The sequence below is a fragment of the Rhinatrema bivittatum genome, chromosome 13, assembly GCF_901001135.1.
Source record: "Rhinatrema bivittatum chromosome 13, aRhiBiv1.1, whole genome shotgun sequence".
In the NCBI taxonomy this organism is placed as follows: Eukaryota; Metazoa; Chordata; class Amphibia; order Gymnophiona; family Rhinatrematidae; genus Rhinatrema; species Rhinatrema bivittatum.
Genome location: NC_042627.1, coordinates 81,438,439 through 81,463,648, shown reverse-complemented (window position 1 = coordinate 81,463,648; position 25,210 = coordinate 81,438,439). Strand labels below are relative to the sequence as shown.

Genomic DNA, 25,210 nt, shown 5'->3' with positions numbered 1-25,210 from the left:
AGCCATGCTGTCCTGGGAGTCACCAGCTTCCCATCACGTTCTATCTATTCTGTTCTTGAAACGTGAACCAGGTTGTGGCAATCACTTGGTGTGAGCCGTTGCGGATTGTAGGATTGTTTGACCTAGCTGTGTATCCGCCAAAGCTTGCTGATCTAAGCAGTAATGTGCTGTGAAAGTGTGCAGGGAAGTCCATGTTGCTGCTTTGCATATGTCTATAGGTTGAATATGTCTGAGGTGTGCCCAGGTGGTGGATAGGGCACGAACCTGGTGTGCTTTTGAAGCAGTGGTACGTTCTGTTTGTTATAGCAGAATTGGATGCATTGTATTATCCAGCTTGATATGGTCCGTTTCGTGACCGGAAGACCTGGCCCTTTAGGGTCAAAGGAAAGAAATAGTTGTGATGGACGTGATGAAGCAGCAGTTCTATTTCTGTAATAAGCTAATGCTTTTTTACAATCCAGGGTGTGTAATAATGCCTCGCGTTCATTGGCATGTGGCTTTGGAAAAAAGGTTGGTAGGTCAATAGTTTGATTAATATGAAACTGCGAAATGACCTTTGGCAGAAAGGAGGGATGCGTTCTCAGTACTACCTTTTGATGGAAGAAATGTAGGTATGGTTCATAGTGAACTAATGCTTGTAGTTCGCTGACACGCCTCGCTGAAGTGACTGCGACGAGAAATACCACTTTCCAGATTAGGTATTTTAAGTGTGCTGATTCCATGGGTTCGAATGGGGAATGCATCAGTTGCTCCAATACTATGTTGATGTTCCACGGAACCGCCGGTTTCTTGGAAGGTGGTCTAATGTGTAGTATGCCCTTGAGGAATCGAGCGAGAAGGGGATGAGCTGCTATTGTGACATTATTAAAAGGTCTATGGTAGGCCGCAATAGCGCTCAAATGGACACGAATAGATGCTGTGGCTAAGCCTTTTTCGTAAAGGGTATGCAGATAGTCTAGCAATTGTTGTGGTGTGCAATCCACAGGAGATATACGATGTGATGTACACCAGGTGGTATATCTTTTCCATTTGTAACTGTAATTCAGTCTAGTGGAGGGTTTCCTGGACTCTAGAAGTATGAGTTGTGCCCTATGGGATACCTGTTGTTGCGTTAGTAACCACCTGTCAGTCTCCAGGCTGTCAAGTGGAGGGAGGAGTGTAGCAGATGGAGCAGGGTCCCCTGATCCTGAAGCAGAAGGTCCGAATGATTCGGGAGCCGGATCGGATCGTCCCTTGAGAGGCGAAGGAGGTAACTGTACCATGGTTGGCGCGGCCAGGCTGGGGTGATGAGTATCATTTGCGCTCTGTCCGCTATGCATTTTTGTATGGTCCTGGTGATGAGGGGAATTGGTGGAAAGGCATAGAGTAGGCCTGTTGACCACGGAATCAGAAACGCATTTTGCGCTATTCTGAGTTTGCTTGGATGGATGGAACAAAACCTGGGAAGTTGCATGTTGTGTTCCGTAGCAAAAAGGTCTATTGTCGGAGTTCCCCATTTGTTGAATATTTGGAGTGTTACTTCCGCATTGAGGGTCCACTCGTGGGGATGAAATATGCAACTTAATCTGTCCGCTCTTGTATTTGCTATACCGGGAAGATAAGTCGCTTGAAGATGTATGCTCTGTTGATGAGCTAGGTGAAAAATCTGTAATGTTTCCTTGCACAGGGTCCAGGAGCCTGAGCCCTTCTGTTTGTTGATATAGAACATTGCCACTTGATTGTCTGTATATACCATGAGTCTGCGGCCATGCAAGAATGTCTGGAATGCTTGCAAAGCCAAGCGAATGGCTCGAAGTTCCAGCAGGTTGATCTGTAGGGATTGTTCTGCTAACGTCCATAGGCCCTGCGTTTCGTATACCTCTAGATGTGCTCCCCAACCTCTTCGGGAAGCGTCTGTCGTTAGGACTGTGTTGTGTATGGGCTGGCGAAATAGAGCCCCTTTCACTAGGGTGGATGGAAGGAGCCACCAACAGATGTCTCTTAATTTCCCTGGTAAGGGTGATTGATTGAGAGAGAGGTTGCGAGTGCTGTTTCCACTGTCGTTTGAGTCCCCACTGTAACCTTCTCATGTGTAATTTGGTATTTGGGACTAGGAAATTGGCTGCTGCCATGTGGCCGAGGACCACTAGCACCTGACGTGCCGATGTTACTTGTTTTGTCCGTAAACTCTGTAAGAGTTGTCGTAATTGAAGTTGTCTGTCCTGCGGCAGATACGCTCTGGCTTGTGTGGTGTCCAGATACGCTCCTATAAATTGGAGTTGTTGCGCTGGTTGTAGATGAGATTTTTGGAAGTTGACTATCAACCCCAACTGTTGCAAGCATTGTAGGATGCGATGCAGATGAGAGTGGAGTAGCTCCCGGGTCGGAGCTACTACTAGCCAATCGTCCAAATAGGGGAAGATTGTCATTCCCTGTTGTCTGAGGTGAGCCACCACCACTACCATGCACTAAGGGGAGTACTCTGTATTGGTAATGTTTGTGCTTGTAGTGGAAGCATAGGTAATGCCAGGAAGAGGGGTGCATTGGAATGTGAGTGTATGCATCCTTCAGATCGATGGAACACATCCAGTCGTTGGGTTGTAAGAGTGGTAGGATTGACTTCAGGGATACCATTTTGAATTTCTCCTTCACCAGGAATTTGTTGAGTTCCCGTAGATCCAGGATGGGACGCAGGCCTCCTGATTTCTTGGGAATCAGGAAGTAGGGGGGGGGGGGGGGGGGAGTAGAAACCTTGATTGTGAAAGGTTTTAGGAAGGAGTGCTATGGCCTTTGCTTGACAAAGGTGGAAAATCTCCTGTTGTAGCTGTGGTTGCGTTTTCACCTGTCTTGGATAAGTGAATTGTGGCAGGTTTGGTTTTGATTGGAAATGTAGACTATACCCCTGACGTACAATGTCCAGAACCCACTGATCTGATGTTATGTGTTCCCACATGTGCAGACAAGACTGGATTCTCCCTGGCGGTGGTGATGGATGTGGTGGTGGCTTCAGATTCAAAAAGATTGAGCCGGCTTGGCTGCCGCCGGTTGCTGTTGGTTCTGCTGGCGTTGCGCACGTGATTTGCCTCTAAGTGGAAGTTGGGATGGTTGCTGGTGACTCTGTTGTCTTTGGTAGGTTGGATAAGGTTGAGGGCGGTATCCTTGATAAGCTCGGTAAGGTCGACGCTCATATGACGACTTGCGAGGGTATGGGTAGAAACGTTTGGGGGTTTGGTAAGTCTGATGGGACTGTAACTATTGTACCGCCAGTGCCTCTTCCTTAAGCTTTCCTACCGTCTCTTGTAATTTTGTGCCAAATAGGTGTTCTCCTGTGCAAGGGAGATTGGCTAGCTTCTCATGTACATCATCTCTAATAGAGCTGGAGCGGAGCCACGCTGTCCTCCGCGCCACTATTGCTGTCGCCGAAGCCCTTGAGGAAGTCTCCATGCCCTCATATACTGATCTGAGTAGATGTCGTGAATATTCCTCCATATCGTGTAATGTTTGGGGCATTTGCTCCCTTGTTGTGGAAAGTAAGCCCTTTGTGGCCTGTATACACTCGTACAAGTACTGTACCATGTAAAATTGGTGATGCATGATACGTGTAGTAAGCATCGCGTTTTGGTAGATTTTCCTACCCATTTCATCCAAGTATTTATGATCCTTGTTGGGAGGATAGGTGGCATGGAGTTTGTTTCCGAAATCTCTGCATAGCGGACTCTACAACTACGGATTCGTGTGGTAGTTGGGAGAGGGTATAAGGAATGTCCTTCTTGATATGAAACTTGAGATCTGATTTCTTGGAAACCGCCTGTACTGATTGGGGTGTCTCCCAAGATTTCAAGAGTCGTCCATGCAGGAGATCATGTGGAGGAAGTGTGGTAGGTTCTCCCGGCACATCAAATATTTTTAAGAGGCCTAGGGTTTCCACTCTGGGGTCAGGTTCCTTCTGAATTTGTAATTGGAGGATGTTACCCATCTTCTCTAAAAAGCGAGGATATGACAGGTCCTCTGGTGGAGAATATGATTCCCGTTGACCTTCCGGGACATCGGAGGGGTACCCCGTGGACGACGAGGGGGACTCGGATTGAAACTGATAGGGTTCCGGTGAGTTCGAGTGCATTGGAGAGGGCTGTGGAGTTATTCCGTCAGGAGAGGCTGGTGTGTCTCCTGTGTCAGCCCTTGGCGGTGAAGCTTTCTGTTTTGTGTCTGCATTCGTGGGTTCTTTACCCAGTGTGAATGATGCTTCTAACGTACTATAAAACCCCGCTAACGACTGTGATAGTTGCCAAAAGGCATCCTTGGTGGCCTGTGGCATAGCCGACTTTTGTTGCTTCTCAGCAGGTTCGTTAGGGTCTCTAGTTGTGCTGGATCGTTTAGATGGTGAAGATGCCTGCGAGGATGTCAGGTAAATAGGTGATTGTGAATTTCTTGAATGGGAGATCCAGGATGATCTCGAGGTTGAAGGGCTGACGTCTACCTGATCTCTTCGTCTATGCTGAGATCTACCTGTATGCCTGTCGTGTTTTGTTTTTGGGGCAGACGATTTGTGAGGTGCTTCCCGCTCCTGATGAGTGGAGGGTGACCTCCGATCTGGGGAGTCCACTGAAGAAGACCTTCGTCTACGTTTATGTGCATGTTTGCCGTGATGCTTAGTGCCCGATAAGGAGTAGAGCTCTGGCCTTTTGCCAGTGTGCTCCGTTATGAAAGCCCCCTCCGGGCGTGTTAGATTCCTTGCTGATGCTACTTTGTGTGTGGAGGACGATCTGGGCGATTCTGTATCTGGTCGCCCCATGGAAAGTGGACGTGACTGTGGCGCGGTGGTCACTTTTGGTGGTTTTTGCGTCTTGTCGGATGGTTTCGGCGCCGTCCTCGGCGCTGATGGCTCTGGCGTCCCTCCCGGCGCCGATGACTGCGGCACCGTTATTGAGGTTTTTGGATCCGGCGCAAAGAGCGGTGGTTCCCGCGCCATATGAGAAGCTGTCTCTGGCGCTGTCTTGCGCTTCTGCGCCGTGTGGCGAGAAGATTTTGATTTTGAATGGTGCGTCAATTCCGGCGCCATGCGGCGCTCTGGTGCTTGCGCTTTTGGGTATGGCGCCGTACTTATTTTGTTTCGGTGCCTCCTGTGACCGCGCCATTGGTAACGGCGCCGTTGTCTGCGCAGGCGCGCACTCCGAGGTCTCTGGCGCCATTTTGTGTCTTTTTGTTGGCGCTCGATCCTTCCTATGAGATAGGCCTCGTTGCGAATCCTTCTGGAATTGCTTGACGCCCCTCTGTGGTCGGGAAGTACAGAGCCCTGTTTCCCTTGTACCTGCTTTTCCTTTGGGCGTGAGGAGTCTGAAGACGCCGTTCGTGGCATCGAGTATTTCAATTGCTTCACCGGGCCCGGTGAAGAGTGAACTTCCGAGGGATCCGAGGTGCTTAACAGCTCTTGCAGACGGTAGGCCCTTTGGCGTTTGGCCCTCGGGGACATTTTTGCGCAAAATTCGCAATTGGGTACATCGTGGCTACCGCCGAGGCAACGGTAACATTGGTCATGACCGTTCGTGGCCGACATCACCTTACCACAGCGGCAGCGTTTGAACCCTGATTTTGACATTGAGGAGAATGTCAGCTCCGCGTGCGATCCCGCGTGCGGAAAGAACAGACTGAGGAGAATCTGTACTTCCTGCGCGGGAACCCACGCGCAGCCGCAGAGGAAACAAAAACCATCCTCTGCTTTATCAAGCTCCGCCTCCCGGACCTGATTGACAGATCCCAGGACAGCATGGCTAATTCATCCCTGCTATCGACGGGAAAAATTTCTATTGCTAAGCTTAATGCACTTTTACACTACTATTTTAGAGCACATTTTTATGCACTAAAACATCTACTAATTTAATACATTTTTACAATACAAAAGTGTAGTTAGAATAGTACACTTCTATGAAAACTGCATGGTAATGAAGGAAATTAGGTATTACTACACCTTTAAAGATGAAGTTAAATTTTAAAGCACTTTCCTGCATAAAGGGAATCTATGGGCAGAAGGTTAATAAGTATAGCCCAGGTCTGATGGTCCTGAATCAGGAGCTATCAGGTATGAGGGTTCTAGTCCTAGGCACATGCTTTCACCTTACACCTGTCCTGCCCATTGACTACCATTAACATTTAGCGCAGGGATGGGCAACTCTAGTCTTTGAAAGCTGCAAACTGATCGGGTTTACAGGATATCACTAATGAATATGCATGAGGCACAAATTGTATGCAAATCTATTTCAGCATATTCATTAGGGACATCCCAAAAACTCTATGGTTGAGGACTCCCAGGTCTGAAATGTCTAAAGCAAACACTCCTGCCCCTGTGAACCTGTAAATCAAGACAGACATTAGAACCAATAACCCCTAACCAGACAATTCCAGATCTGGGATCCCTGAAACCCAAAGTCACAGAACCCTGGGCCTGACAGCCCTAAGAATTAGGAAGTCTTGGACCAAGAGCCCCAAGTCAAGGAGCACTGGTTAAGGATCCCCAGGCCCAGAGGGGTTGATTCCATAGCTCCAAGTACTGGGTGTCTTAGTTACAGGGCACCCAGAACTGGGAGTTCTGGAATCAACTCCCACCCTCACTAGCTTAAGGCATTAGCTTCAGGGTTCTCAGACCTGGGAGCTTTTCAATCATCACCCTGGACATAAAAGCCTCTGCCCTGGACCTCCCCTATTCACTAATATATCCACCACTGAGTCTCCCAACCTCCTCACTCTAGTCCATCCAGCCACTAATACACTCACTTTAGCTTCCCACCCATTAAGCCCCTGCCCCCAATTTTCATTCTCTGACAGCTATTGAAAAAATATCCCTGGTTCAACTAAATTCACTGAGCTAAGTTGCATCTTAGTTCAATGAACTTAGCAGCAAATGAGAGCTGCAGACAGGTTAAATTAATGCTATTTCTTCAAACCTCAGGCTTAAGTATAGAGTTAATTGATCAATTAAAAAAAATAACTGTCTTAGCTGTATTGGGGCTATTTTTTTACATGGCTGTTGGAGAACGAAAAGGGGGAGGAGGCTACAGTGAGGGGTACATTATATATTTAGGGGGCTTAATGGGTGAGGGCAGCTAATGTAGTTGTTGAGGCTTTGAAGGTGGGCTGATAGAATGAGGCACCGGAGGTGTTTGTTTGGGAGGATATAGACAAATGAGACCTTTCATGAATCGGAAGATGAGTGGATATACTGACGTGGGATTTCCAATCTCCTCTTGGTATAAACTGCTATTGTGCTTAGATGCACTTGTTTAGAAAAGGTTGCAAGGCCTTTCCTGGAAATGAGAAGTAAATATTCTAACTGACAAGGTTCACAGTTTAGTGAGTCAATGGAACGATCCTTGTACCACGTGGAAAAGACGACTCCATTTGAAGCGTAGTTACGGCATGTAGAAGGTTTTCTTGCTGATACTAGGATGTCCTCAACATCACTAGATAAGAACATGCCATACTGGGTCAGACCAAGGGTCCATCAATCCCAGCATCCTGTTTCCAATAGTGGCCAATCCAGGCCATAAGAACCTGGCAAGTACCCAAAAACTAAGTCTATTCCATGTTACCATTGCTAAAGGCAGTGGCTATTCTCTAAGTGAACTTAATAGCAGGTAATGGACTTCTCCTCCAAGAACTTATCCAATCCTTTTTTTAAACACAGCTACACTAACTGCACTAACCACATCCTCTGGCAACAAATTCCAGAGTTTAATTGTGCGTTGAGTAAAAAAGAACTTTCTCCGATTAGTTTTAAATGTGCCACATGCTAACTTCATGGAGTGCCCTCTAGTCCTTTTATTATCCGAAAGAGTAAATAACCGATTCACATCTTCCCTCTCATGATTTTAAACACCTCTATCATATCCCCACTAAGCCGTCTCTTCTCCAAGCTAAAAAGTCCTAATCTCTTTAGTCTTTCCTCATAGGGGAGCTGTTCCATTCCCCTTATTTTGGTCACCCTTCTCTGTACCTTCTCCATCACAATTATATCTTTATTTTATATTCTGCTTTTCACCACTTCAAAGCAGATTACATTCAGGTACTGTAGTTATTGTGGCCATCAGTGACTGACATGCTGTGGCCACAACTACAATATTTAAGAACATAAGAAATTACCATGCTGGGTCAGACCAAGGGTCCATCAAGCCCAGCATCCTGTTTCCAACAGAGGCCAAACCAGGCCACAAGAACCTGGCAATTACCCAAACACTAAGAAGATCCCATGCTACTGATGCAATTAATAGCAGTGGCTATTCCCTAAGTCAACTTGATTAATAGCCGTTAATGGACTTCTCCTCCAAGAACTTATCAAAACCTTTTTTGAACCCAGCTACACTAACCACATCCTCTGGCAACAAATTCCAGAGCTTTATTGTGCGCTGAGTGAAAAGAATTTTTCTCCGATTAGTCTTAAATGTGCTACTTGCTAACTTCATGGAATGCCCCCTAGTCCTTCTATTATTCGAAAGTGTAAATAACCGAGTCACATCTACTCGTTCAAGACCTCTTATGATCTTAAAGACCTCTTCTGTGCTATGTTGAGCACTGAAAAGTGCTGTTTGGGGTTCACGTAAGCGAACTTTTACAGAAAAACTGAGGAGAGGAATCGAGAGACAAGAATTCCATCGTCCAAGCGATGCGCAGACAAAAGATAACTGGGGAGACTTCTGGAACGATTATTCACGCGGGAACTGCTGCGATTACCCAGTAGGGCAAAAAAACTGTAAAGCTTTGAGAGACAGCTCTGCCTAGTGCCGCCTGATGTCACTCATGTAGTATGGCTAATTCAGCATGCTTATCGATGGAAAAACAGCTTGTTTCACTGATGGAAATTCTTTCGAGGAGTTCCTGTTCAACTCAATTCCTGGGAAGGCAGACGAGGCTGCACTCTGGGGGCTCCAGTGATGTCACCGGACATCATATGTCATCTCACCATCATACACAAGACACTACACAATCATAACATACACTGGCTCAACGACTCCCTACAATTCCACACCTCCAATAGACCCACCAGATCCGCATACAACGGATCTTTGCACATACCCCTCACTAAATCCTCCCACCTTACAACCACCAAAGAAAGAGCATTATCCATTGCAGGACCCTCAAATTGGAATGATATGCCACCTGACTTGTGTCTGGAACCCTGCCCTCACAAATTAAAAAACAAAAAAAACAAACTTAAAACCTGGCTTTTGAAACAAGCCTTCACATAACCCCCCTCCCCCTGTCCTTTCCATCCCCATCACATCCACCCAGCTCCATTTTTGTCACTGTAAACTTCCTGTTCTTAAAGACAATTTTTGTCTCTGTAAAATTCATGTTTTCAAAGTTGTTATTTTTGACTCTTTAATCTCCATGTTCTTAAAGTTATGTTACCTATCTCTTTGATCCTTCCCACCTCCATCTTATTATGTCTTATGTTATTCATCTTATGTTCTCCCCCATTATCTACTTATGTAATTTATTTTCTTCCTGTTTCATGTAAACTGATGTGATGTCCTTCGAACATCGGTATAGAAAAGCCACTAATAAATAAATGTGAGGACCACATCCTGCTTGTCCTGGGAGAATAGCTAATTCAGAACTGCTTATAGATGGAAAAAGTTATTTGCATAATTTTATCCGGTATGTTCAGCGGAGACTTATGCACCAAAGTCTTGCTGAATATCTGGGACAAGTTAACGTGATAAATTTGCTGCTTGTGGCATCACTAAATATTGACCTCAAGAGAATAAGCAGCAATGAAGGAAGATTTACACAGTACTTTTTTTTTTTTTTTTTTTTTTAAAGAGATACTTAAATGTCAAATCATTTACCTATAAGAAATTAAAATTAAACATGAAGAAAAACACTAACTTTTGTAGAATGAAGTTTAAAAAATTAACTGTCCCACATCAACTGGTTTTTTTTTTTACTGCACAAATGGTATAAATGGATACAGCCCCTTGCAAATAACTGAAGGTTCTTACCATTGGTGTTCACTTCTGTCTTTTGAACATTGTTAGATGCTTTTAAAGGCAATGTGAAGATCTTTAAAAAAAAAAAAAAAATCCATACTGAATTATTTCATTTACTAAATACACATTCAATACTTTCTTAGCCTATATCTTATTTTATTTTTATTTATCAAGTTTTATATACTGTCGTTCGGCTTTGCCATCACAATGGTTTACAAAGATCTTAAATCATAAAATGGAGTTAGGAAAAACCTATACTTTGATTGAGTTAAGTGTGACCCAGCATATCTCCCCACAAAGAGAATTTATGTGCTGAAAAGGTCAAACCAACCAATCTAATCAAACAGTTAAATCATTTAAATCCCCTCTATACACAGGGGATACGAACGGGCTTGAAATAACTGATGTGGGTCAGGTTAATGGTTCAAGTAGCACCGAGGGCTACGATGCAGGAGATTTGGGTTTAAATCAGCTGTTTATCAAGACCTGCTGTAGTGGGGCATTCCAGAGAGATGATGCACCTGATCCCAGGGCAGGAAGGCGGAGACTGCCGCTACTGTGACAGCTCCTGCCAGTCATAAAGCAACACTGAAGGATCATCTTGGTAGAGATGTCCCTCCAGCTGTTAGGGTTGATGATGGCTCCCAGTGCTGCCCAGATATGTTACCTGGTATAGAAGATTTGATGTGCTACCTTAAATATCGTGAGTACACAGGGGATGGATTTGAGACAGATTTTTCCTGGCCTTCAAGTTAGTAAGGTAAAAAAAAAAATCTTTCTGAACTGCAGAAAGAAAGCACGGATCAGAATAAAAAATAAATGCACAAATATTTATGCTGATGCAGTGGCATAACCCTATGCATGCTGACAACCACATGATGTGCCTCATTTGTGGTTTTTCCTTCTTTCACACTGAAATCAAATGAGTATCTCTTGTGAATTCTCTCCTCAGGATCCCTGAGGTCATCTTTGAGCTTTAAAATTACAGAACAAATTCTCATTACGGCTTGCTTAAAATCTTGGCGTTTTCACCGTTTAGTTCCTTTCTACAAGCTCTCTGCAGACCTTGTAGTATGATTTTTGCCATAAAATCCTCATGGAGTGTTAACCAACTGTGCCTTCTCTTCAATTTTCACTGACCAGAATCAAAATTTGATCATCTCAAGTTTGACAAAATTAAATTTCACATGTTGTATTATGAAATGAGAAATTACTACTTACCTGATAATTTCCTTTTCTTTAGGACCGTCAGATGAATTCAGAACAAGTGGGCTATGCATCTCTACTAGGGATGTGAATCGTGTCCTCGATCGTCTTAACGATCGATTTCGGCTGGGAGGGGGAGGGAATCGTATTGTTGCCGTTTGGGGGGGGGTAAAATATCGTGAAAAATCGTGAAAAATCAAAAAAAAACGTAAAATCGCAAAACCGGCACATTAAAACCCCCTAAAACCCACCCCCGACCCTTTAAATTAAATCCCCCACCCTCCCGAACCCCCCCTCAAATGACTTAAATAACCTGCGGGTCCAGCGGCGGTCCGGAACGGCAGCGGTCCGGAACGGGCTCCTGCTACTGAATCTTGTTGTCTTCAGCCGGCGCCATTTTCCAAAATGGCGCCGAAAAATGGCGGGGGCCATAGACGAACACGATTGGACGGCAGGAAAATGGCGCCGGCAGGAGATCGACTGCAGGAGGTCGTTCAGCGAGGCGCCGGAACCCTCGCTGAACGACCTCCTGCAGTCGATCTCCTGCCGGCGCCATTTTCCGTACGAAAACGATTCGCGGCGGGAAATCGCTCCCTGACCCCCGCTGGACCTCCAGGAACTTTTGGCCAGCTTGGGGGGGGCCTCCTGACCCCCACAAGACTTGCCAAAAGTCCAGCGGGGGTCCAGAAGGACCTCCTGCCGTCCAATCGTGTTCATCTATGGCCGCCGCCATTTTTCGGCGCCATTTTGGAAAATGGCGCCGGCTGAAGACAACAAGATTCAGTAGCAGGAGCCCGTTCCGGACCGCTGCCGTTCCGGACCGCCGCTGGACCCGCAGGTTATTTAAGTCATTGGGGGGGGGGGGGTTTCGGGAGGGTGGGGGATTTAATTTAAGGGTCGGGGGTGGGTTTTAGGGGGTTTTAGTGTGCCGGCTCACGATTCTAACGATTTATAACGATAAATCATTAGAATCTCTATTGTATTGTGTTCCATAACGGTTTAAGACAATATTAAAATTATCGGACGATAATTTTAATCGTCCTAAAACGATTCACATCCCTAATCTCTACTAGCAGATGGAGACGGAGCAAACTGATCTCACAGTGCAAATACTCCTGCAGTGACAGCCTGCCAGTATTGTCTTCAAACACAACTGTGGACAGACTAGCTAAATTCTTGATTAAAAACAAGTAACCATTTCAATACTCAGCCAACAGGCAACACTAAACTCAGACAAGAATGCATAAACATAAGTCTAGGGCCTGGATTAATACTTACCAGTATTCCATGTAACACGTAGTCACACAAGAGGACAATAATGCAATCATTCTGCAGCTATGGGAAGGAAGCTGGATTCATCTGACTATCCTAAAGAAAAGGAAGTTATCAGGTAAGTAGTAATTTCTCATTTCTTAGCGTCCAGTCAGATGAATCCAGAAGAAGTGGGACGTACCTAAGCTACTCCCAAATAGGGCGGGAGGCTGCCCTCGGTCCAGTCAAAACCGCATGTGCATAGGCAGCATCCTCCAGGCAATACCTGCAAAAGTTGTGTAAGGAGGACCATGTCACAGCTTGACAAAAGTCGACAGGGTACAACATCTAACCTCTGCCCATGATACTGCTTGAGCCCAGTGGAATGAGCACTAATTAGTAGGTAACGGCTTCCCTGCATCCACGTATGCAGCCATGATTACCTCCATAATCCAGTGAGCTATTGTAGCCCGCGAGGCCTGCTCTCCCTGTCTAGTACCACCATGAAGAACAAACAGGCGATCAGACTTCCAGAACGGCTTAGAAACCTCCAGATATCTGACAATGTCTCCTGACATCCAAAGATCGCAACAGTCTATGCACCTCTGGAAGTCGAAGAGGCGAATTCACCAGGAGCCTCCGCAGATCCGCATGGTCTCCTGGGTCAGTCTGGAGCTAACAAGAGCACCATGTCTCTATGGCGCTCAATCCTCCAAACCAATCTGCTAACATGGACCATGGAGGAAAGGCATATAGTAACTTATCTTCCAGCCACTCCTGCACTATGGCATCGATCCCAATGACTTCAGATCACTCCTGTAGCTGAAGAATCGCAGAGCTTTTGCATTGCACAAAGTCGCCAAAGGTCTAGGAACGGAGGACCCCAGCGGTCCAGAATCAGCTGAAACACCTCGTCTGACAACACCCACTCTCCTGAATCCAGACTCTCCCTGCTGAGAAAATCTGCCCTTACGTTGTCTCTTCCTGCTATATGTGAGGCTGAGGTCATTTGGAGATGCACTTCTGCCTATTCCATAAGTTGATCTATTTCCAGTGACACTTGTTGGCTCTTGGTACCTCACTGCCGACTGATGTAAGCCACAGTTGTTGCAATGTCAGACATTATTCAGACCGATCAACCTCACAGCCTGTTGCAAAACTGTAAACATACCAACTGGACCGCCCTGGCTTCCAGCCAATTGATGTTCCAGAGAGATTCTTCTGCATTCCAATATCCTTGCGCTGTCAGTTCCTGACAATGAGCTCCCCAACCAAGGAGGCTTGTGTTTGTTTTCAGTACTAGCCAGTCCGATGGGGCTAGCAAGACTCCTCTCCTTAGGTGATCCACCTGCAGCCACCACTGCAGTTGGGAGGAGACCTCCATTGGCAAGTGGAGCCGAATTGAATAGTCCCGAGACTGCAGGTTCCACCAACACAGCAGGGAGCGCTGCAGAGGATGCATATGCGCCCTTGCCCAGGGTACCACTTCCAGGGTTGCGGCCATTAAGGCAAATACCTGCAGGTAAAACCACACAGTTGGGTGCAGAGTGTTCATCAACAGACGGAGCTGCGCCAGCAACTTCTGAATTCAAGCTTCTGGCAGGAAAACCTTGCCCAACTTTGTGTCGAACCAAACCCAGAGGTATTCCAATGACTGAGCAGGCTGAAGATTGCTCTTGGCCAGGTTCACCACCCAGCCGAGCTCCCGCAACAGGGAAATCACCAGCCAGCTCTCTTCCAGCAATTTAGTGCGAATCAGCCAGTTGTCCAAATGCGGGTGTATTAGGATTCCATCCTCTTTCAACTCTGCCACAACTTCTACCAAAAGGTTCTGGGAGCGATGGCCAGACCAAAGGAAAGAACCCGAAACGGAAAGTGGCATCCCAGAATTGCAAAATGTAGGAAGCATTGATGTTCTAGTCAGATGGGAATGTGGAGATAATGCTTCGGACAGATCCAGAGGTCAAATTCGAGGCTGCACAGCCGTTATCACCAAACATAATGTTTCCATGTGAAAAGGCTTCACTCGCAGATGACTGTTGATGCCTCTGAGGTCTAGGATGGGATGAAGAGAGCCCTCCTTCTTTAGCACAATGAAATAAATTGAATATTGCCCCGTATTTTATTGAGACATGGGAACTGGAACCACAGCCCTCAGACTGAAAAGCCTTGCCAATGTACCCTCCAATGCCTGCTTCCTCTGTGAGGAATGGTAGGGAGGCTCCATGAACACATCCTGAGGAACACTGTGAAACTCCATCGCATATCCTTCTCGTATCACTTCCAGGACCCACTGAACCGATGTGATCTCGACCCACCTCTGATAAAAGAGAGAGGTGTTCTCCTACCTCCTGTCCCTGGGGGTGAGTCTGCAAACCTTCACTGGGAGGCGTGGGAGGTTCTACTACCCAAGCCTGTGCCTCTTCTGGATTGTTGGGAAAGAAAGGACTATCAAAGGATTGAGTCCTATGAAAGGTCGCTCCTCTATAGGATCAAACACACTTGGATCCTCTAGCACAACCACATGTTAAAGGAGCGCTGCGCCTGCTTCTTATCCTCCGGCAAATGAGGAACCAGAGATTCACCTCACTTACTGGCCAGTTTCTCCAAATCGCTGCCAAACAAAAGTGAGCCGTTAAAGGGCAATTTAGTGAGGTTAGCCTTGGAGGCTGCATTGGCCAACCAATTTCTCAACCATAATTGACGCCTGGCCGCTACTATCGAAGCCACCCCTTTGGCTGAAGTGCGGAACAAATCACAGCTCGCATCTGTCAACCCCTCGAAAAATTCTACTCATGAAAAAGTAGAAGTATCCAGACCAGGAGGTACCTGATGTGTACTCAGTGAGCTGCCTTCCCTGCTGAGGAACAAGTTAGCGGAGTTCCAAAATCAAGCGCCCCACCTGAGTTGTCTTTACCCTGACCCACATCCAGCTGGGAAGAATCAGGCTTAGTGAAATCAGAGGAAGACAACTCTCCCTGAGCCTCCAAACAATGCTGGCACAAATTAGCATTCTTAAACCTTCTTAAACCCCTCTCTTAACTCCCCCCATTGTATTATTATTGTACATAAGCTATATTTGCATTTAATTATGTTTTTGCCTTGAATTTACATGTACAGCATATCCTTGGTTTCCCTTATCCCTCTACCCCCCCCCCCCTTCCCAGTTCTCCTAATATTTTCTTTGTAAAGCCCTCACCCCCTCCCCCTCCTCTAGTTACTTTATTCAGTTTCTATGTAAAGCCCTGTTGGCTACTTTTTTGTTCTATGGAAACCGATATGATGTTTTCTAAACGAATGTCAGTATACAAAAATTTTAAATAAATAAATAAAATAAATAAATAAATAGCAGGCACTCCTGGCTGAGACGCCCAAATATAACAAGCAGTGCAAAGAGAAAGATGCTTAGGTACAGGTGCCATTATGGCTGATAGGGTGCTGAGCAGCAGCTGAGCAGCAGCCGGAGTCGTGCATCTAGCTGTTTTATTTATTTATTTAATGCACTCTCAACCTAGGCGCCCAAAATTTTGCATCCAACTCTTAGGCATCACCCACCTAGGTGCCCAAAAAAACGTAAGCGCACAGTACTACTTGTGCGCAGAGGAAAGCAAGTGGCCAATACGACACTGCTTAACATGGATGCAGACTGCAAAGCCCGACTGTGCGTCAAAAATTGGGCGCACAACCTGGGTGCACAGCTAGACGCACACACCAGACCAACAATCCTGTAGCAGGCAGCCTTAGAAAGTATGTGAAGTGCCATTGTAGATTAACATATGGCGCGCAGTGAAAAGCCTTGGAGCAGAGTCTAGCATAAGGAGGCTCCTCAAATTGCTAAGCTGACCATGTCCCTTGTTCTCCCACTGAGTGGGACGAATGTCGGACCAGTGCGCCAAGCACAGAGATCAGGGGAACATAAGAACATGCCATACTGGGTCAGACCAAGGGTCCATCAAGTCCAGCATCCTGTTTCGAGCAGGCCAATCCAGGCGACAAGAACCTGGCAAGTACCCCAAAACGAAGTCTATCCCATGCTATTGATGCTAGTAATAGCAGTGGCTACTTTCTAAGTCAGCTTAATTAATAGCAGGTAATGGACTTCTCCTCCAAGAACTTATCCAATCCTTTTTTTAAACACAGCTACACTAACTGCACTAACCACATCCTCTGGCAACAAATTCCAGAGTTTAATTGTGCGTTGAGTAAAAAAGAACTTTCTCCGATTAGTTTTAAATGTGCTACATGCTAACTTCATGGAGTGCCCCCTAGTCCTTCTATTATCTGAAAGAGTAAATAACAGATTCACATCTACCCGTTCTAGACCTCTCATGATTTTAAACACCTCTATCATATCCCCCCTCAGCCGTCTCTTCTCCAAGCTGAATAGTCCTAACCTCTTTAGTCTTTCCTCAGAGGGGAGCTGTTCCATCCCCTATTTTGGTCGCCCTTCTCTGTACCTTCTCCATCACAACTATATCATTTTTGAGATGCGGCGACCAGAATTGTACACAGAGGCATTATGACATTTTCTGTTTTATTCACCATTCCCTTTCTAATAATTCCCAACATTGTTTCCTTTTTTGACTTCCGCAGCACACTGAACCGACGATTTCAATGTACTATCCACTGTGACACCTAGATCTCTTTTCTGGGTGGTAGCTACTAATATGGAACCTAACACTGTGTAACTATAGCATGGGTTATTTTTGTTGTAGGAAGCCCTACAACAAAAACCTCCTTCTAGGTCTCTATATAATTTTTTTTTTTTTTTAACGTACTGGCGCTCAGCCTTACCTGGCTGAGTACAGAGACAGTCTCTAGCTGCAGGGGAAGAGGGCATGTGCAGTCACCGCCAAGCTCTGCTTCCTGCACCCACTGCCTTTTATCTGCTCCAGCAGCTAAGCCCACGATGGCTGAAACCAGCTACCGGACCAAAGCACTCGTCTGAGGGACCACGGATCTTCAGGAATTCTCAACTGTGGGCAGGATCATTTGGTATCACCGAAAGAGAATGGAGCGAATTTATTTCCTTAAAACTCCTTTTCTTTAAAAGAAACAATCTCCAGTAGGGAAATGCACGTACACCATCTGCTGGAGATGGAGAATACTGGCAGGCTGATGTCACTGCAGGGGTATATGTACTGTGACGTCAGTTTGCTCCAACTCCATCTGCTGGTAGAGGTGCATAACCCGCTTGGTCCTGGATTCATCTGACTGGATGCTAAGAAACTGCAAACACCGTGGGTGCCCTTATCCTTGAGAACTTATGGACAGCCTTCATTTTCCAGGCCCAATATTGTTGAGACCTGGGGGACATATGACCACAGCTGTAGTAATTAACCATATCATAGTTGGATCCCAAACATTTACAACAGATGCCCATGAGGTTTGTTACAATGTTTGCTGGTTGTGGGGTTGTCCAGTGACTGGCAGAACTCACCCCAAAGCAGTCTTGCGGCCTCCATGCAGACCAAGTTCTTTGCGGTACATGCTGCCATCACAATGCTGTTGCTGCCAGGCACCTTAGGCATGCATGCGTGCACACTCACGCTTTATCTGGGCCCTGTGGCGTGAATCCTTGACACATCCTGATGATGTGCCCTGCTAGACTATTTATGTGTGGTCTCTACATCACATTGCCTTAGTAACAGGTCCTCCTTATTGCAGTGTGGGTTCTCTAGCATTCCTGATCCTGCCTTGTTCCAGTGTTCCATCCTGTCCTATCTTGTTCAGCCTACCCAGTCTCATCCAGTTTAACTTGCTCTGTCCAGTCTGTCCTGCCCAGCCTTGCTTCATCCTGGACCCTGGCCGCCCGGACCCGACTTCTGCTATGAACCCAGAGTACTCCCTTGCCTGCATAGAAGACCCTGGTTTTTCCTTTTAAGACTGGTAAAAAAAAAAAAATGTTTAACTCAGACAGTCCATCAGATAGTGGTAAACCACTTCCCCTTTATTCAGCATGTGTACACAGAACCTTGCTGCCATCAAAAATCCAGAGGGCAAAGCCTGACTATACAGATATAATTCAGACAAATACATTTCTTGACTTCTGCTTTTTACAAATAAGGTGAAGGCTTGAGAATTAACCTATAAGGCGAAGGATCGAGAATTGTCCTATAAAATGTCAGTTTCTATACTCTCTTATTAATTAACCTCTGTTCATTGGTTAGGAAAATTGGAACTGCAGTACTTTGCTTATTAATATTCATTAATCACAGGTGCAGCGAGACTCATGCATTCCTAACTGTCTTCTAAGCAGTAAACAACTTCTAGTTAATGGGTTATTTCTTACTTATGCCTACATGCTTGCAGCATGGCCTTACGGCCGAATTTTACACCACGCATTTTCAAAAGGGTCTGACCACGTAACAATATGTGCACAACTGCCGGGCCCTGAAAAGGGGATGGGATGGAGGCCAGCTGGGACGGAGGCTATTATTTTATTAGCCGCTCTCCCAGGGAAGCACGTGCCGGCAGTTGGCTGGCACGCATAAATTACCGTATTTTTTGCTCCATAAGACGCACCTGACCATAAGACGCACCTAGGATTCAGAGGGGGAAAATAAAAAAAATAAAAAAAATTTGTGCTAAACCGGCTCGGCGTCTTATCGAGCAAATTAGGGGAGTGCATAGCTTTTTTTTTTTCCTCCCCATTTTGTTTTCAGGTCTGGGGAGGGCCATTTCGGTCCACTCCCCAGATCAGAAAACTTTTCTTTCTCTGGGAACCCCTCCCCCCAAACCCCCCCCCCATCCCAACCCTTTAAATTAATTAACAACCCCCACCCTCCTGACCCCCCTAAGACCTGCCAAACATCCCTGGTGGTCCAGCGTGGGTCCAGGAGCGATCTCCTCGGCTTCGGCAGTCAGTAAACAAAATGGCGCCGACGGCCCTTTGCCCTCTCCATGTCACTGAGACCGACCAATAGCAGCGGTCGGTCCCAGTGACATAGTGAGGGCGAAGGGCCATCGGCGCCATTTTGATTACTGGCAGCCGACGGCCCTTTGCCCTTACTATTTCACAGGGACTACCGCTGCCATTGGTCGGTCCCAGTGACATAGTGAGAGCAAAGGGCCGTCGGAGCCATTTTGATTACTGGCAGCCGACGGCCCAAGGCCAGGAGATCGCTCCCGGACCCCCGCTGGACCACCAGAGACGTTTGGCAGGTCTTGGAGGGGTCAGGAGGGTGGGGGGTTGTAGTAAATTAAGTCGGCAGGTCTTGGGGGAGTCAGGAAGGAGGGGGGGTTTTGTTAGATTTTTAGTTTTTTTTTTTTATATTCGCTCCATAAGACGCACATACATTTTCCCCCCACTTTTGGGGGAAAAAAAGTGCGTCTTATGGAGCGAAAAATACGGTACTTCATCTCGGGAGCTGAAGTAAATTAAAAAACAAAGAAAAATAACTAAAAAGGCAGGGTTTAGGGGGTGGGGAGGAGAGGAGAGGGGAAGAGGGAGGGGGTTTAGGGTAGGGAACGGGGGGGGGGGGGGGGGAGGCCTGATTTTGTCTTCGCGTACACTTTTACAAAATTAGGACCCCTACACACACGGATTATAAAATCCGGCGTATATGTGCGCACGGCCCACGGATTTTATAATGCGTAGGCCGGCATGCGCATGTTTATTTATTTATTTAAAATCTTTTCTAAACAGTCATTAAGCTAGTTGCCGTTACAACAGTTCACAATAAAGCACATAATTTCAAACTTAAATGTGGTGAGTTATATTAACTAAACAGGTGCCAAATACTGTAGCATAGTTTCATATTAAATATTACTTAGTGGTTGTGATAAGTCATGTCTACTTTAAGTATATCGGCTATAAGATAAATTAACACTTAAGTCTGGTTCTCTGTTGTTGCAATCTAATAGAGGTAAAGTAAGATAAAATATACACACACACCATTTGAGTAAGCTGATGTGTGTGTGTGGGAGTTCTTCGGACCGCATCATACAATTCCCTGGATTCTACTCTTCATTCCCTTTGTGGTATGCTTGCTTAAATAGCCATATTTTTACACTTTTTTTGAATGCTTTGATGTCTCTTTGTGTTCTGATTTCTAGAGGCATTGTGTTCCATATTATAGGTCCTGCCAGGGATAGGGCCCTATCCCTTACTTGAGTTAGTCTGGCTGTTTTTACTGACGGAATATAGTTAGTAGGGCTTTGTTTGCTGATCTCAAGTTTCTATTAGGGACGTGTAGTGAAGGGCTGTGTATAACATGGATGTTAACAAGGCATGTTATAACATGGATGCGCGCGCACGTGCACCTTTTAAAATCTACCCCTTATTGTTACATGTCCAGCCTTGAAGCTGTTTCTGCATTATTTAATTATTTAGCTAAAGAGGAACTTAAGCTTTATTTCTAACTGCATAGTTTTGGTCTTGTCAGCCTCAATGAATCAATATAATTGGGATCTTAACCATAGATTCTCTCCAGATCCAACACCTGCCACTGACCTCTGCTTTGGCCTTCAGCTACGTCAGCCTTGAGCCTTGGCTTGACTCTAGTATCTGACTGACAGCTGCCTGCCCTGACCTTGGCCTGGATCTGGGCTCTCTTCCAACTGCCCTGTGGGACTCTCACCTAAGTCCTGCCAGTGCCTGGGACCCAAGGGCTCAACCTGCAGGGAACAGGGCTGGTATAGGTGAAGATCCAGCCTTGTCCAGCCTAGGGCATGTTCATCAGCTGTCAGCATGGGCCTAGGAGGTTTGCCTCATAAGCTGCATCAATCAAGCAACAGCAGAAGGGTCCACTTCCATTACAAGGTTGCTGAGGCCATGGACTCTATGGCCTTGACCATACTCCAAGCCATAATAGCAGAAAGACATCTTCAATCAGGTAACTGGCCTGTTCGAAAGACTGCGGTATGAATGGACACTATGGAGGCCCAACTACCCAGTTCCAGTGGCCCCGCCTCCACCCAAGCCAGCTCAACTCCCAGGAACCCTGCTGCACCTTTCACACCACCTCCCAGATTCCTAGGGGACTCCAAGGGATGCAGGGGCTTTATAAAAAAAAAAAAAAAAGCATTTTGAGCTTCAGGTGGCTTGCTTTCCCTCAGGCCATTCGAAAGTGATGTACATACTGTTACCGATGGGTAGCATTGACCTTGATTGGGCTTCATCGCTGTGAGAGCAAGAAGATCCGCTCCCTCCAGAATTTGGTTCATTTCCTACAGCAGTTTCATTTGGTGTTTAATGAACCAGGATCATCAAGGGACTAATACTATGTGGCAAATATGCCATGCAATTCTGAACCTTGGCCTGTCAATAGTGGGAGATGTTGTTCTTTTTGTCTTTTTCATTTGGAAGAAGTGAAGTGTGTAGACTTAGGAGAAAGGTGTCGATCATCATCCAAGATAGGATTCTGCATGGAAATGAAGGATTCTGTGATGACGCATCGGTATTTAAGTTGAGAAACCTGTTCTTGATGATACTGTTTTGGATGCCTTAAGAGATACGGTGATGATGGCTCATGTGTCGATGCAGGATTTGTTGATTGCACAGGTGCAGACTTGGCTGGGTGTATGGAACCTATGCATTGAGGATGATTCTGAACCATCGCATCAGATGCGATGTTTGCTTTGATGTGTGTGCCAAGTTTCCATGCATCAAATGTCAATGCAGGGTGCGTTAGTCGCTTTAGCGGTACTTGTGTCGAGTGATGAGTTGATACATCGTGGGATATTGCTTCCATATGGTGCTTCCTGGATGCAGAGGATTTGTGTGTTTTCTGTGTCAGTTTCTTTGATGCTTCTTCCTCACTTTTATGATACTGCATCAATAGTTTGTTTCGTTGAAGGAACTGTTTCTTTTTGCATTGGCTGCACTGATGAATATCTGTTTTAATTTCAACAGCACTTTTGTTTGTTTTTTTTTTGAGCCAGACTGTGTGGTTGCTGCAGACTGGTAATTTTCCAGCTTGACTCATTTTGGTCTTCCTTACTTAAAGCAGAAACCAAAGGTAGACTCCTTATTTGACCCTATGATTAGGAATCACCTTATGGAGCCAGCTTGACTGCCTGTCCAAATGTCCTAGGAATTCTGCAAGTCATGCTCAATAAGTTTAGAGTTCATGCAGCCAAGGCAGGCTAAGAAACCAGGGGATTCTGGGTCAGTTTCTTTTCTCCATATTGGTTTTCTGTTCAGGTGCACTCCTCACTTCAATTCCATGCTTCTAGAGGAAGAAGAGGAATGGTGGCTCCGTGATACATACGTGCTCTTACTCGGAGCATTTAAGGAAGCTATTGTTGCTCTTGTTCTTTGGGAGCGAGAAGACATCTTTCCAAAGGCTGCACAATTCGATTGGTCATGGTCTAAACCTAGGCAGTGATAGCAAAACTCGTGTCCATCCATCTTCAACATAAGGCAGCCACAGGGGCAGGTCTTAAACCTGCTGGATTTTTGGACATGATTTTTTTTTGTAGTACTGAAAAGTACTGTTTGGGGATTGCTACAAGTAGCAAGAAAAGGTTTCCCTTTTATTTTGCCTTTTTTTTTTTTTGTAACTGAGGAGTCAAACACGAGAGAATGCCTTAACCCTCCGTATGATAGTGCGGACAAAAACAGACTGAGGAGACTGATACAGCGCCTGCACGGGAACTCCCACCCATGCTCAGTAGAGCTCAAAGTTCTATTAGCTTGGAGAGACAGATCCATCCAGTGCTGCCTGATGACATCACCCACAGATCGCCCTGCTTATCTATGGAAAAAAGCCTCAAAAGGAGTTTACAACAGAACATTAATAGTTTAAATGATTTTATGTAAATGAACTGAGAGCAATTTTTAATTCAAGCAAAAATATATTTACCTTTATATCACTTACAGTAGGTGGCTTCAAAGCTAAAAAAAAAAAACAACCAAACTTTAAATAGGGAAAACAATTTTTTATTAATGTATTTTAATTGGTGAGAGTTTTTCTTAGGATAGAGAACATAAGATATGCCATACTGGATCAAACCAAGGGTCCATCAAGCCCAGTATCCTGTTTCCAACAGTGGCCAATCCAAGTCACAAGTATCTGGCAAATATCCAAACATTAGATAAATCCCTTGCTAATAATGCCGGCAACAAATCAGTGGCTATTCCCTATTGATTAATAGCAGTTTATGGACTTCTCCTCCAGGAACTTATGCAAACCCTTTCTAAACCCAGCTACACCAGCTGCCTTAAACTACATCCCCTGGCAACAAATTCCAGAGCTTAATTGGGCGTTGCATGAAAAAGAATTTTCTCCAATTTGTTTAAAATGTGTTACTTCCTAACTTCATGGAGTGCCCCCAGTCCTTGTATTATCTGAAAGGATAAATAACCGTTTCACATTTACCTGTGCAAGTTCTTTCATGATTTTATAGACCTCTATTATGAACAGCCCTAACCTTGTTAGCCTTTCCTCATAGGGGAACTTGTTCCATGCCTTTTATCATTTTGATCACCCTTCTCTGTACTTTCTCCAGTGCAACTATATCTTTTTTGAGATTCAGCGATCAGAACTACACACAGTATTCAAAGTGTGGTCTAACCAATGAGTAATAGAGGCATTGACATTTTCCATTTTATTTGCCATTGCCTTCCTAATAATTCCCACATTGTTTGCTTTTTTGACCACTGCAGCACACTGAGTCGACGATGTCAATTTTAGGCAATTAATAAAATTTTAATAAAGATAAATATCAACTATGATGCCCAGATCTTTTTCCTGGGTGGTTACTCCTAAAATGGATTCTAACATTCTGTAACTACCGCATAGGTTATTTTTTTCCTATATGCATCACCTTGTACTTCTCCACATTAAATTTCTTCTGCCATATGGTCACCTAATCTTCCAGCCTCGCAAAGTCCTCCTGCAATTTATCAAATCTGCTTGTGATTTAACTACTCTGAATAAATTTGTGTTATCACTTGTTATACATCTTTCCAGATCATTCCAGAGAATATGGTGTAAGATTTCAATTAAAGTAAATAATAAATTCCATCTCTAACTTTGTTAGTTTTAAAAAGGCACTTTGTGTTGGACTTTTTGACACTTTTAGTCAAGCATTCCGATTCCTTATCCGATTACAGTAATTTTCACCTAGCATTCCCTTTAGGAAAGTAAACTATTAAGTGAAATATTTTAAAATGCTATTTTAGCTTTTTTAAGATTATAATTCATATTTTTATTTTTCACTTTTCTGAAAAAAAAAAAAAAAGCTAAAAGAAGAAGTATGAAATTTGTTTACCATAAACAGTGTTTTCCATAGACAGCAGGATGAATAAGCCATTACATGTGGATGATGTCATTCGGCAGAACCAAATGGACTTGTCTCTCCAAGCTTATACAGCTTTGAGCTCTACTGAACATGTGCGGAATTTCCAATGCAGGTGTTGCTTTGTGAACCTTCTCAGTCTATATTAGAGCTAATGTAGCTATGTAGTCAATGTTCCAGGGAGGAGGGCAGGATTCTATGGCTAATTCATCCTGCTTTCTATGGAAAACATTGTTTATGGTGAGCAAGCTTTTTTTTTTTTTTTTAATCAATAGGCATGCTGAATTAGTCATTACATGTGGGGAGTCATTACAATTGAGCATTTACTAAACAACCCAGATTCCACTGTAGACAGCAGACTACTGCGAGAATATATTATGCAAAATTGCTTGTTCCAATTTACTGTCAACTCTTCAGAGACTGACCAGATAGTAGTGGGACATAAAGATGTAAACAGAGGACCATTTGGCAGCTTTGCAGATGTCTTTGAGGGGGGATTACTTACAAAGGGGCAATGGAAGAGGCCATAGCTCTCACTTGATGAGCTT

At 45.0% G+C, this 25,210-nt stretch overlaps 1 protein-coding gene across 1 annotated transcript in view; it reads right to left on the bottom strand.

Moving 5' to 3' along the window:
* The window catches only part of NOX5 (NADPH oxidase 5), a 141,596-nt gene that overhangs the window by 112,734 nt on the left and 3,652 nt on the right, over positions 1-25,210 (bottom strand). The window contains exons 2-3 of the mRNA XM_029574444.1: positions 23,225-23,256; positions 9,972-10,032 (exon numbers count right to left, since the gene is read on the bottom strand). The gene's annotated coding sequence lies outside the window, so the exon portion shown is untranslated. The remainder of the gene's footprint in view (positions 1-9,971; positions 10,033-23,224; positions 23,257-25,210) is intronic.